General features: G+C 44.6%; 1 protein-coding gene across 4 annotated transcripts in view; it reads right to left on the bottom strand.

Moving 5' to 3' along the window:
* The window catches only part of FAM131B (family with sequence similarity 131 member B), a 193,575-nt gene that overhangs the window by 63,969 nt on the left and 116,189 nt on the right, over nucleotides 1-13,417 (bottom strand). The window lies entirely within an intron of this gene.

Below are 13,417 nucleotides of genomic sequence, written 5' to 3'. Positions count from 1 at the left end.
GAAAGAAAGAGGGATTGGTTTGGTCAGCGGTGGACACATCAGTGGTGCAACCGATGCCCAAGAAGTAAGGAGGCCCATTTCTAACTTCAAATCCAGCACAATTTTGCGAGATCTTGGGCTGCAAAGGGCCTATATTTTGTTCTTGCAGAGGAGCCCTTCTCTATCCGTGTCCACCATTGCGCTTGGTGACAAAAGTCATAACGCCTGACCAGTGCATGTGTGAATGTGCAGAGCACTAGAAATAGAGGTGCAGTCTTAAATTTATAGTTATATATTTTATTGGGATTTTATGTGATACCAACAAAAAGTAACAAGTATTTGTGACGTGTAAAGGATATGATACAGGGTTTTCTAATTATTTTAAAAATATAAATCTGAAGATTGTTCTGTGCATTTATGTTCAGCCCCCTGTAGTCTAATACCCCTAAAGTACTGTACATCCTGAGTGACCAGTTTTCTTCAGAAGTCACATAATTAGTACATTGCGTCCACCTGGGTGTAATTTCTTTGCAGTATAACTACAGCTGTTCTGTGAAGACCTCAGAGATTTGTTTGAGAACATTAGGGATCAAACAGCATCCTAAAAACCAAGGCGCACACCAGACAGGTCAGGGATAAAGTTGTGTAAAACAGTAAAGCAGGGTTAGGTTATAAAAAATAGCCCAAGATCTGAACATCTCATGTTCAATCCATTATTCATAAATGAAAGGAGTATGGAACAACTGCAAATATACCAAGACTTGGCCGTTCACCTAAACTGACTTCCCAAGAAAGGAGAGCACTAATTAGAGAAGCAGCCAAGAAGCCCATGGTCACTGTGGAGGAGCTGCAGAGATCTACAGCTCAGTTGGGAGAATCTTTACACAGGACGAGTATTAGTCGTATGCTCCACAAATCGGGCCTGTATGGAAGAGTGGCAAGAAGACAGCATTTTTGAAAGCCATAAGAAGCCCTGCATGCAAAAAGTGATGTAGGGGACAAAGCGAGCACGTGTAAAAAAGGAGCTCTGGTCAGATGAGACGAAAGGAAAACTTTTTGGGCTAAATGTAAAACGCTATGTGTGGTGGAAAACTAACACTGCACATCACCCTTAAAACACCATCCCAAAAGTCACACATGGTGGTGGGCAGCATCCTGCTGTGGGGAGGCTTTTCTTCAGCAGGGACAGGGAATCTGGTCAAAGGTGATAGAAAGATGGATGAAGCTGGAGGAAAATCTGGTAGAGGCTGTAAAGACTTGAGACAGGGGCATAGGTTCATGTTATGATTGAGTCACCGTAGGAGGCAAAAACAGAAATCTAGCTAAGTCCAGAAAACCAGAGAAGTTGGCAACTATCAGATTGCAGACCCCTGAACCTATCAACACAACTAGCAGTAGCCGTGGGGGGTTCCTACGATGACCTAGACCCCTCGATCACAGCCGGAGAGATACATAGGCCTAAAGAAGGAAAGGGGAAAACTAACTGCCCCAGAGCAGACCCCAAAGCAATAGGCAGCCCCCCACATATAATGACGGTGAAGCAAGATGAAAACACTTACACAGACAGAAAGACAGGCTGAGCAAAGACGGGGCCCAAAAACTACCTAGATAGGAACGGATAGGAAGGCTGCTGTCTGCAATCTGCCAAAACCCTATCAGAGACAAAAGCCAACAAGCTGATATAAAAATGGCCCTGAAGCAACTAAGCTTCAAAAACTAAATCAGCACTCAGGTACTTTCAGAAGACAGAGCTAACGGAACACTGCACACTCCAGCAGGGAGTGGCAGAATCCAAAAAGCAAGAAAAACAAAAACAAATCTTAAATGCAAAAAAGCAAAACAGAAAACTTAGCTTTAGGAGAGCAGGAATCAGACTGGTGTCCAAGAGTCCACAGAGAAATCACCCGCAGGGCAGAAAGGGTGTAGGCTGCCTTAAATCCAGTCAGTGACTCCACTCAGCCAATCGTCTTCATTAGTCCCAGGTGCCTGATAATCAGGCTCACTACCTTCCTTCACTAGAATAGGGAGTTCACCAGGCCTCAGTGACGGAGGGGAAAATGAACTCACAACAGTACCCCCCCTTGAGGAGGGGTCACCGAACCCTCAACAATGCTACCAGGGCGATCAGGGTGAGCCCGATGAAAGGCACGCACCAATCTTTTGGCATGAATATCAGAGGCAGAGACCCAGGAATTATCCTCCTGACCATAACCCTTCCACTTAACCAAATACTGGAGTCTCCGTCTAGCCAGACGGGAATTCCAGAATTTTCTCTACCTCATATTCCAAGTTACCTTCAACCAATACAGGGTCCGGAGGTGCCACCTCAGGCACAACTGGCTCAACAAACCTCTTCAACAAGGACTTATGGAACACATTATGGATCTTAAATGTGACAGGAAGAGCCAAACGAAAAGAGACCGGATTAATAATCTCCAAAATCTTGTAAGGTCCAATAAATCTAGGCTTAAACTTAGGAGAAGCCACCTTCACAGCAATATTTTTTGATGATAACCACACCATATCACCAATCTTAAACTGGGGACCAATGGTCCTATGTCGATTGGAAAACCGCTGGGCCTTTTCCTGGGAGAGAGATAACTTATCAACCACTTGGTCCCAGATCTGGTGCATTCTCTCCACCACAGTGTCAACACCTGGGCAGGCAGAGGGCTCCACCTGCCCTGAAGAAAATCGAGGATGAAACCCAAAGTTACAAAAAAAAGGTGACATCAAAGTGGCAGAACTAGCTCTATTATTTAAAGCAAATTCGGCCAAGGGCATAAATGAAACCCAATCATCCTGATCAGCGGAAATAAAATATCTCAAATACGACTCCAAGGTCTGGTTTGTTCTCTCTGTCTGCCCATTGGTCTGAGGGTGAAAAGCAGAGGAGAAGGACAACTGAATTCCCAACTTGGAACAGAACGTCCTCCAAAATTTAGACACAAATTGAACTCCTCTGTCAGATACAATGTTCTCAGGAATCCCGTGGAAGCGAACCACCTGTTGCAAAAACAGGGGAACCAACTCAGAGGAAGATGGCAACTTAGGGAGTGGTACAAGATGAACCATCTTAGAGAACCTATCACAAATCACCAAAATAACAGTCATTCTTTGAGAGACCGGCATATCAGAGATGAAATCCATTGAAATATGGGTCCATGGCCTCCTGGGGACTGGCAAAGGCATCAACAACCCACTAGAGCGAGAACAAGATTTAGACCGGGAGCAAGTCCCACAGGACTGCACAAAATTCCTGACATCATGAGACAAGGTGGGCCACCAAAAAGAGCGACTCACCAGATCTCTAGTACCAAAAATACCTGGATGACCAGCCAATGCAGAGCAATGAACTTCAGACATCACTCTCTTCTTCCACTGGTCAGGAACATACAACTTTCCACTGGGGCAACGCTCAGGTTTGTCCTCCTGGAACTCTTGCAGAGCACGTCTCAAATCGGGCGAGATGGCAGAAAGAACTACCCCTTCGCCTAAGATGGTAGCAGGCTTGGTCACCACAGGAGAATCAGCAAAGAAACTCCTAGAGAGGGCGTCTGCCTTGACATTCTTAGTGCCGGGAAGAAAAGAGACCACAAAATCAAAACGTGTAAAAAACAAGGCCCATCTAGCCTGTCTAGGGTTCAAGCGTTTAGCCGACTCTAGGTAAATCAAATTTTTGTGGTCGGTGAGGACCACAACTTGATGTTTGGCTCCCTCCAACCAATGTCTCCACTCCTCAAATGCCCATTTCATGGCCAACAGTTCACGATTCCCCACATCATAGTTACGTTCAGATGAGGAGAACTTTCGGGAAAAGAAAGCACAGGGATTCATTTTAGATGTTACCGGATCCTTTTGGGACAACACTGCTCCTGCACCAATCTCAGAAGCATCCACCTCTACCTGAAACGGGAGTGAGACATCAGGTTGCCGCAGAACCGGGGCGGAGGTAAATCTACGCTTCAGCTCCTGAAAGGAAGCAACCGCCTCCGGAGACCAATTCAATACATCCGCACCCTTCCTGGTCAGGTCAGTCAATGGTTTGGCAATACTAGAAAATTTTGCTATAAATTTCCGATAAAAATTAGCAAAACCCAAAAACTTCTGGAGGGCCTTCAAAGAAGTGGGCTGAACCCAATCATAAATGGCCTGTACCTTGGCCGGGTCAATTTCAATAGTTGACGGAGACAAAATAAATCCCAAAAAAGAAATCCTCTGTACTCCAAAAAGGCATTTTGATCCTTTGACATACAGAGAATTCTCTCTCAAGATCCGGAACACAGTCCGAGCATGTTCCACATGAGCATCCCAATCCCTGGAGAAGACCAAAATATCGTCCAGATAGATAATCAAAAATTTATCGACAAAGTCTCGGAAAATATCATTCATGAAGCACTGGAAGACAGAAGGGGCATTAGTGAGCCCAAAAGGCATCACCAGGTACTCAAAATGTCCCTCCGGAGTATTAAACGCCGTCTTCCATTCATCCCCCTGCTTAATGCGGATAAGATTATACGCCCCCTGAGGTCAAGCTTAGTAAACCAGCAAGCACCTCTGACTCTAGAGAATAGATCCGAAATCAGGGGTAACAGATACTGATATTTAATAGTAATTTTATTGAGGGCACGATAATCAATACAAGGCCTTAAAGAACCATCCTTCTTGGCCACAAAAAAAAACCCGGCACCTAAGGGTGAAGAGGATGGTCTAATATGACCCTTCTCCAATGCCTCCTTAATATAGGACCGCATGGCCTCGTGCTCGGGTACAGATAAATTGAAGAGCCGACCCTTAGGAAATTTACACCCCGGGCTTAGTTCAATAGCACAGTCATAACTCCTATGAGGAGGCAAGGACACAGACTCATTCTCACTAAATACATCATAGAAGTCTGCCAAATAGTCAGGAACCTCATGCGACTGAGGAGAGGTGGAAAAAACCGGAGCCTCACTAAAGGTACACCGGCAACCCCAACTCACCACAGACACAGACTTCCAATCCAAAACTGGATTATGAATCTGCAACCAGGGAAACCCCAGAACAACGGCATCATGCAGACCATGCAACACCAAAAATCTGCAATTTTCTTGGTGGTCTGGGGCGACCCGCATGACCAACTGGGTCCAAAACTGAGGTTTATTTTTAGCCAGAGGCGTAGCATCAATCCCCCTCAAAGGGATAGGCGTCTGCAGAGGTGTCAACGGAAATCCACAACGTTTAGCAAAATCCAAGTCCATTAGGTTTAGCGCTGCTCCCGAATCCACAAAAGCCTTGGCGGAAAATGTGGACAGGGAACAGATCAGAGTAATCGCCAAAAGAAACTTAGGCTGAACCCCACCAACAGAAAACGTGTGTGCAAAGCGTTTCTCACGTTTAGGACAAACAGAAATAATATGTGAGGCATCTCCACAGAAAAAACACAGCTTATTGCGCCTTCTGAATTCCTGACGTTGCGCCTTAGACAAAACTCTATCACATTGCATAGGTTCTGACGTCTGTTCAACCGGTGGCAACACCTCTCGTGTAATCCTGCGTTCACGTAAACGCCGATCAACCTGAATGGCTAATGACATAGAGTCGTCCAGACCAGAGGGAACAGGAAATCCCACCATAGTATCTTTTACGGCTTCTGACAAACCCTTCCGAAAGAGAGCAGCCAAGGCACTATCATTCCAGGTAGTAAGGACCGCCCACTTTCGGAACTTTTGACAGTACAACTCTGCAGATTCTTGACCCTGGTTCAATGCTAGCAGGGTCTTTTCAGCCTGATCAATAGCATTAGGTTCGTCGTACAGCAACCCCAAGGCTTGAAAGAATGTGTTCACATTAGCCAGAATAGGGTCATCTGGTTTCAAAGAAAACGCCCAATCCTGGGGATCGCCGCGCAGCAAAGAGATGACAATTTTAACCTGCTGCGCGGGGCTCCCTGACGAGTTAGGCTTCAAAGCAAAAAATAATTTACAATTATTTTTGAAACTCAAAAATTTAGATCGATCCCCAAAAAATACATCAGGTGTGGGGATCTTTGGTTCAACAGCATGTGAACGAGCAAGATAGGCGGAAATTCCCCGCACTTCCACAGCGAGCTGCTCCACACGATCAGACACTTGCTTTATCTCTATTGAGAGAAAAAAAAATTCCCCCTACGGCCTCAGAGATATAGAGGAAAGAATATACACACTTTTTTTTTTTTTTTTTTTAAACACAATTCTTTCCTGCTATTGAGTACCCTAGGATCTGCGGTTAGGCGGGTGATTCTGTTATGATTGAGTCACCGTAGGAGGCAAAAACAGAAATCTAGCTAAGTCCAGAAAACCAGAGAAGTTGGCAACTATCAGATTGCAGACCCCTGAACCTATCAACACAACTAGCAGTAGCCGTGGGGGGTTCCTACGATGACCTAGACCCCTCGATCACAGCCGGAGAGATACATAGGCCTAAAGAAGGAAAGGGGAAAACTAACTGCCCCAGAGCAGACCCCAAAGCAATAGGCAGCCCCCCACATATAATGACGGTGAAGCAAGATGAAAACACTTACACAGACAGAAAGACAGGCTGAGCAAAGACGGGGCCCAAAAACTGCCTAGATAGGAACGGATAGGAAGGCTGCTGTCTGCAATCTGCCAAAACCTTATCAGAGACAAAAGCCAACAAGCTGATATAAAAATGGCCCTGAAGCAACTAAGCTTCAAAAACTAAATCAGCACTCAGGTACTTTCAGAAGACAGAGCTAACGGAACACTGCACACTCCAGCAGGGAGTGGCAGAATCCAAAAAGCAAGAAAAACAAAAACAAATCTTAAATGCAAAAAAGCAAAACAGAAAACTTAGCTTTAGGAGAGCAGGAATCAGACTGGTGTCCAAGAGTCCACAGAGAAATCACCCGCAGGGCAGAAAGGGTGTAGGCTGCCTTAAATCCAGTCAGTGACTCCACTCAGCCAATCGTCTTCATTAGTCCCAGGTGCCTGATAATCAGGCTCACTACCTTCCTTCACTAGAACAGGGAGTTCACCAGGCCTCAGTGACGGAGGGGAAAATGAACTCACAACAGGTTCACCTTCCAGCAGGACAACAACCTTAAACATCCTGCCAGAGCTACAATGGAGGGTCAAGATCAAAGCATATTTTTGTATGTGAACAGCCCAGTCACAGTCCAGACCGAAATCCCAGAGAATCTGTGACAAGACGTGAAAATTGGTGTTCACAGATGTCTCCATCCAATCTCACTGAGCGAAAGCGAGTGTGCAAAGAAGAAGGGGCAAAAATGTCACCTCTAAATGTGCAAAGCTGGAGAGACAGACCCCAAAATACTGCAGCAGCAGCAACTGCAGAGAAAGGTGGTCCTACAAAGTGTTCACTCAGGAAGGATGAATACAAATGTGCAGCACAATTTTCAGACTTATAATTTTAAAATACCGTAATTGGAAAACCTCGTATCATTTCCTATATACTTCACAAACACTTTTTACTTTATGTTGGTATCACAGAAAATCCCAATAAAATACACTGAAGTTTGTGGGTGTAACATGGAAAAATGAGGGTAGGCACTGTATATTCTATATACCGGTATCTATGATCACATCACTCAATAATGCATCATCACCGATATCTGTAATCTATCGCACTTCTCTTTATATATCATGCATTTATCTATTATCCAATGGGGACAGTGCCAATAATGTCTGTAAAGCGCTGTGGAATTAATGGCGCTATATACATCAGCAAAACAAATCAAATAAATAATTCTATTTATCTATCTATTATCTACAGTGGGTACAGAAAGTATTCAGACCCCTTTAAATTTTTCACTCTTGGTTTCATTGCAGCCATTTGGTAAATTCAAAAAAGTTCATTATTTTCTCTTTAATGTACACTCCGCACCCCATCTTCACTGAAATAAAACAAATGTAGAAATTTTTGCAAATTTATTAAAAAAGAAAAACTGAAATATCACCTGGTCATAAATATTCGGACCCTTACTCAGTATTGAGTAGAAGTACCTTTTGGGCTAGTACAGCCATGAGTCTTCTTGGGAATGATGCCACAAGTGTTTCACCCCTGGATTTGGGGATCCTCTGCCTTTCTTCCTTTCAGATCCTCTCCAGTTCCGTCAGGTTGGATGGTGAACGTTGGCGGATAGCCATTATCAGGTCTCTCCAGAGGTGCTCAATTGGGTTTAGGTCAGGGCTCTGGCTGGGCCAGTCAAGAATGGTCACAGAGTTGTTCTGAAGCCACTCCTTTGTTATTTTAGCTGTGTGCTTGGGGTCATTGTCTTTTTGGTAGGTGAACCTTCAGCTAAGCCTGAGCACTCTGGAAGAGGTTTTCATCCAGGATATCTCTGTACTTGGTCGCATTCATGTTTCCTTCAATGGCAACCAGTCGTCCTGTCCCTGCAGCTGAAAAACACCCCCATAGCATGATGCTGCTTCCACCATGTTTCACTGTTGGGATTGTATTGGCAGGTGATGAATCTTATTTCTCATAGTCCTTCATGTGTTTTTTAGTAAACTCTATGCGGGCTTTCATATGTCTGGCACTGAGGAGAGGCTTCCGTCGGGCCACTCTGCCATAAAGGCCCGACTGGTGGAGGGCTGCAGTGATAGTTGACTTTGTGGAACTTTCTCCCATCTTCCTACTGCATCTGTGGAGCTCAGGCACAGTGATCTTGGGGTTCTTCTTTACCTCTCTCACCAAGGATCTTCTCCCACGATTTCTCAGTTTGGCTGGATGGCCAGGTCTAGGAAGACTTCTGGTGGTCCCAAACTTCTTCCATTCAAAAATTATGGAGGTCACTATGCTCTTAGGAACCTTGAGTACTACAGAAATTCTTTTGCAACCTTGGCCAGATCTGTGCCTTGCCACAATTCTGTCTCTGAGCTCCTTGGTCAGTCCCTTTGACCTCATGATTCTCATTTGGTCTGACACGCACTGTGAGCTGTGAGGTTTTATATAGACAGGTGTGCGCCTTTACAAATCAAATCCTATCAGTTTAATTACCCGCAGCTGGACTCCAATGAAGGAGTAGAACCATCCTCAAGGAGGATCACAAGGAAATGGACAGCAAGTGACTTACATGAGAGTCTGAGCAAAGGGTCTGAATACTTATGACCATGTGATATTTCAGTTTTTCTTTTTTAATAAGTTTGCAAAAATTTCTACATTTCTGTCTTTTTCAGCCAAGATGGGGTGCAGAGTGTACATTAATGAGAAAAAAAGAAGTTTTTTGAATTTACCAAATGGCTGCAATGAAACAAAGAGTCAAAAATGTAAAGGGGACTGAATACTTTCCGTTCCCACTGTATATATTTTCTATATATCTACTATCTATCATCTATCTGTTACCTATCTATCTATCATCTATCTATCTATCTATCTATCATCTATCTAGCTATCATCTAGCTATCTATCTATTATCTATCATCTATCTATGTACCTATTTATCTATCTATCTATCTATCTATCTATCTATCTATCTATCTATCTATCTATCTTTTTATCCGTCTGCTGGTGTCACATTAGTAATCTGACTTGGATCCAGGCAGGGCCCAGGAGTCTTGTTATATTGCAGACCTTGAGATGAGATGTCGCCCCTGATTTGCAGGGATTACTGCTTTTCCATAGAACATTATAATGTGTTTTGTACGGACACTTCCAGCTGCTGGGGAACTCGATTATCCGGGACATATTAATGTACATGCACTGTGAGCTCACGCATGACAGAACGTACAGAATTCTTAATTGAATGTCAGCAGCAGGGATAATTAGCAGATGAAAATATCAGCGGCCTGGGATGAATTCTGGAGCCGTCTCCCTAACAATGCCCGGAATCTCCCGCCTTCAGCACAGAGGCGTTATCTCATGCTGGACTTATCGCAGGGCAGACCCCGTGTATTATTATCCTCCTTCCACAATACCCTTCATTTCTCGGTGACCTGTAACGCTTTATACCCACAGATTCCGGAATTACAATTACATTTCAAAAATGGACGTTCAGTCGGCAGCGGCCGTGTCCGTTCTACCTGAACGCAGTCACAATTTGTGTCTTGAAGTCTGGCTCCACTTATCTCCCCATCGTCTGGGACACTTTTTGTCCTCACTTCCCATCCTTCGTGCTGCCTTCATATCATACAGCTACAATGTATCAGGAAGGCAGAGGAAGTCTGCGGTCACTGGTGAGCTGTGAGGATTCCCCGGTGCCAGCGCTGGGAACGGCGGACACGTGACCGCAGGGATGCGACATCCATACACCCGGCCACAGTCCGACTAGACTGGTTTCAGCGCACTGTCAATGCAAGTGTATTGTGCAAGGACGTTAACAGTCCAGTTGGATTGTGGCCGGGTGTATGCATATCACATTCTTGCGGTCACGTGTCCGCCGTTCCCAGCGCTGACACCGGAGAATCCTCACAGGGCGCAGTGCGAGCGCTGTGAGGAGTCACAAGTGTGAAGTAACATGGAATGACTGCAGACATTCTACAGCAGACAATCCCTTCACAGCCACCATTCTCAACATCATCATCACCAACACTAATGCCATCACTACCAATGTCGCGGACATCATTTTCAAAAGTACCATCATCAGCACTGTGACTACCAGCACTGATTACCAGCTCTATTGCCATTAGTACCATCATCACCAGCACTAAGATTACCAGCTCTATTGCCATTAGTACCATCATCACCAGCACTGATTACCAGCACTATTGTCACTAGTACCATCATCACCAGCACTGATTACCAGCACTATTGTCACTAGTACCATCATCACCAGCACTGATTACCAGCACTATTGTCACTAGTACCATCATCACCAGCACTGATTACCAGTACTATTGTCACTAGTACCATCATCACCAGCACTGATTACCAGCACTATTGTCACTAGTACCACCATCACCAGCACTGATTACCAGCACTATTGTCACTAGTACCATCATCACCAGCACTGATTACCAGCACTATTGTCACTAGTACCATCATCACCAGCACTATGATTACCAGCACTATTGTCACTAGTACCATCATCTGCACTGATTACCAGCACTATTGACACTGGTACCATCATCACCAGCACTGATTACCAGCATTATTGTCACTTGTACCATCATCACCAGCACTGATTACCAGCACTATTGTCACTAGTACCACCATCACCAGCACTGATTACCAGCACTATTGTCATTAGTACCATCATCACCAGCACTGATTACCAGCACTATTGTCACTAGTACCATCATCACCAGCACTGATTACCAGCACTATTGTCACTAGTACCACCATCACCAGCACTGATTACCAGCACTATTGTCACTAGTACCATCATCACCAGCACTGACTACCAGCACTATTGTCACTAGTACCATCATCACCAGCACTATGATTACCAGCACTATTGTCACTAGTACCATCATCTGCACTGATTACCAGCACTATTGACACTGGTACCATCATCACCAGCACTGATTACCAGCACTATTGTCACTTGTAGCATCATCACCAGCACTGATTACCATCACTATTGTCACTGGTACCATCATCATCTGCACTGATTACCAGCACTATTGTCACTAGTACCACCATCACCAGCACTGATTACCAGCACTATTGTCACTAGCACCATCATCACCAGCACTGATTACCAGCACTATTGTCACTAGTACCATCATCACCAGCACTAAGATTACCAGCACTATTGTCACTAGTACCACCATCATCTGCACTGATTACCAGCACTATTGTCACTAGTACCACCATCACCAGCACTGATTACCAGCACTATTGTCACTAGTACCATCATCACCAGCACTAAGATTACCAGCACTATTGTCACTGGTACCACCATCATCTGCACTGATTACCAGCACTATTGTCACTAGTACCATCATCACCAGCACTGATTACCAGCATTATTGTCACTTGTACCATCATCACCAGCACTGATTACCAGCGCTATTGTCACTGGTACCACCATCATCTGCACTGATTACCAGCACTATTGTCACTAGTACCACCATCACCAGCACTGATTACCAGCAGCACTATTGTCACTAGTACCATCATCACCAGCACTGATTACCAGCACTATTGTCACTAGTACCATCATCACCAGCACTAAGATTACCAGCACTATTGTCACTAGTACCATCATCACCAGCACTGATTAACAGCACTATTGTCACTAGTACCATCATCACCAGCACTGATTACCAGCACTATTGTCACTAGAACCATCATCATCAGCACTGATTAACAGCACTATTGTCACTAGTACCATCATCACCAGCACTGATTAACAGCACTATTGTCACTAGTACCATCATCACCAGCACTGATTACCAGCTCTATTGTCACTAGTACCATCATCACCAGCACTGATTAACAGCACTATTGTCACTAGTACCATCATCACCAGCACTGATTACCAGCTCTATTGCCACTAGTACCATCATCACCAGCACTGATTACCAGCACTATTGTCACTAGAACCATCATCACCAGCACTGATTACCAGCTCTATTGCCACTAGTACCATCATCACCAGCACTGATTACCAGCACTATTGTCACTAGAACCATCATCACCAGCACTGATTACCAGCACTATTGTCACTAGTACCATCATCACCAGCACTGATTAACAGCACTATTGTCACTAGTACCATCATCACCAGCACTGATTACCAGCTCTATTGTCACTAGTACCATCATCACCAGCACTGATTACCAGCACTATTGTCACTAGAACCATCATCACCAGCACTGATTACCAGCACTATTGTCACTAGTACCACCATCACCAGCACTGATTACCAACACTATTGCCACTAGTACCATCATCACCTACACTATATTTACCAGCACTATTGTCACTAGAACCATCATCACCAGCACTGATTACCAGCACTATTGTCACTAGTACCACCATCACCAGCACTGATTACCAACACTATTGTCACTAGAACCATCATCACCAGCACTGATTACCAGCTCTATTGTCACTAGTACCATCATCACCAGCACTGATTAACAGCACTATTGTCACTAGTACCATCATCACCAGCACTGATTACCAGCTCTATTGTCACTAGTACCATCATCACCAGCACTGATTACCAGCACTATTGTCACTAGTACCATCATCACCAGCACTGATTAACAGCACTATTGTCACTAGTACCATCATCACCAGCACTGATTACCAGCACTATTGTCACTAGTACCATCTTCACCAGCACTGATTACCAGCACTATTGTCACTAGTACCATCATCACCAGCACTGATTACCAGCTCTATTGTCACTAGTACCATCATCACCAGCACTGATTAACAGCACTATTGTCACTAGTACCATCATCACCAGCACTGATTACCAGCTCTATTGTCACTAGTACCATCATCACCAGCACTGATTACCAGCACTATTGTCACTAGTACC

This window comes from Dendrobates tinctorius, unplaced genomic scaffold (genome assembly GCF_039654945.1).
Source record: "Dendrobates tinctorius isolate UK_male_01 unplaced genomic scaffold, ASM3965494v1 ptg000196l, whole genome shotgun sequence".
Taxonomy (NCBI): domain Eukaryota; kingdom Metazoa; phylum Chordata; class Amphibia; order Anura; family Dendrobatidae; genus Dendrobates; species Dendrobates tinctorius.
This window is presented reverse-complemented; position numbering and strand designations above follow the sequence as displayed.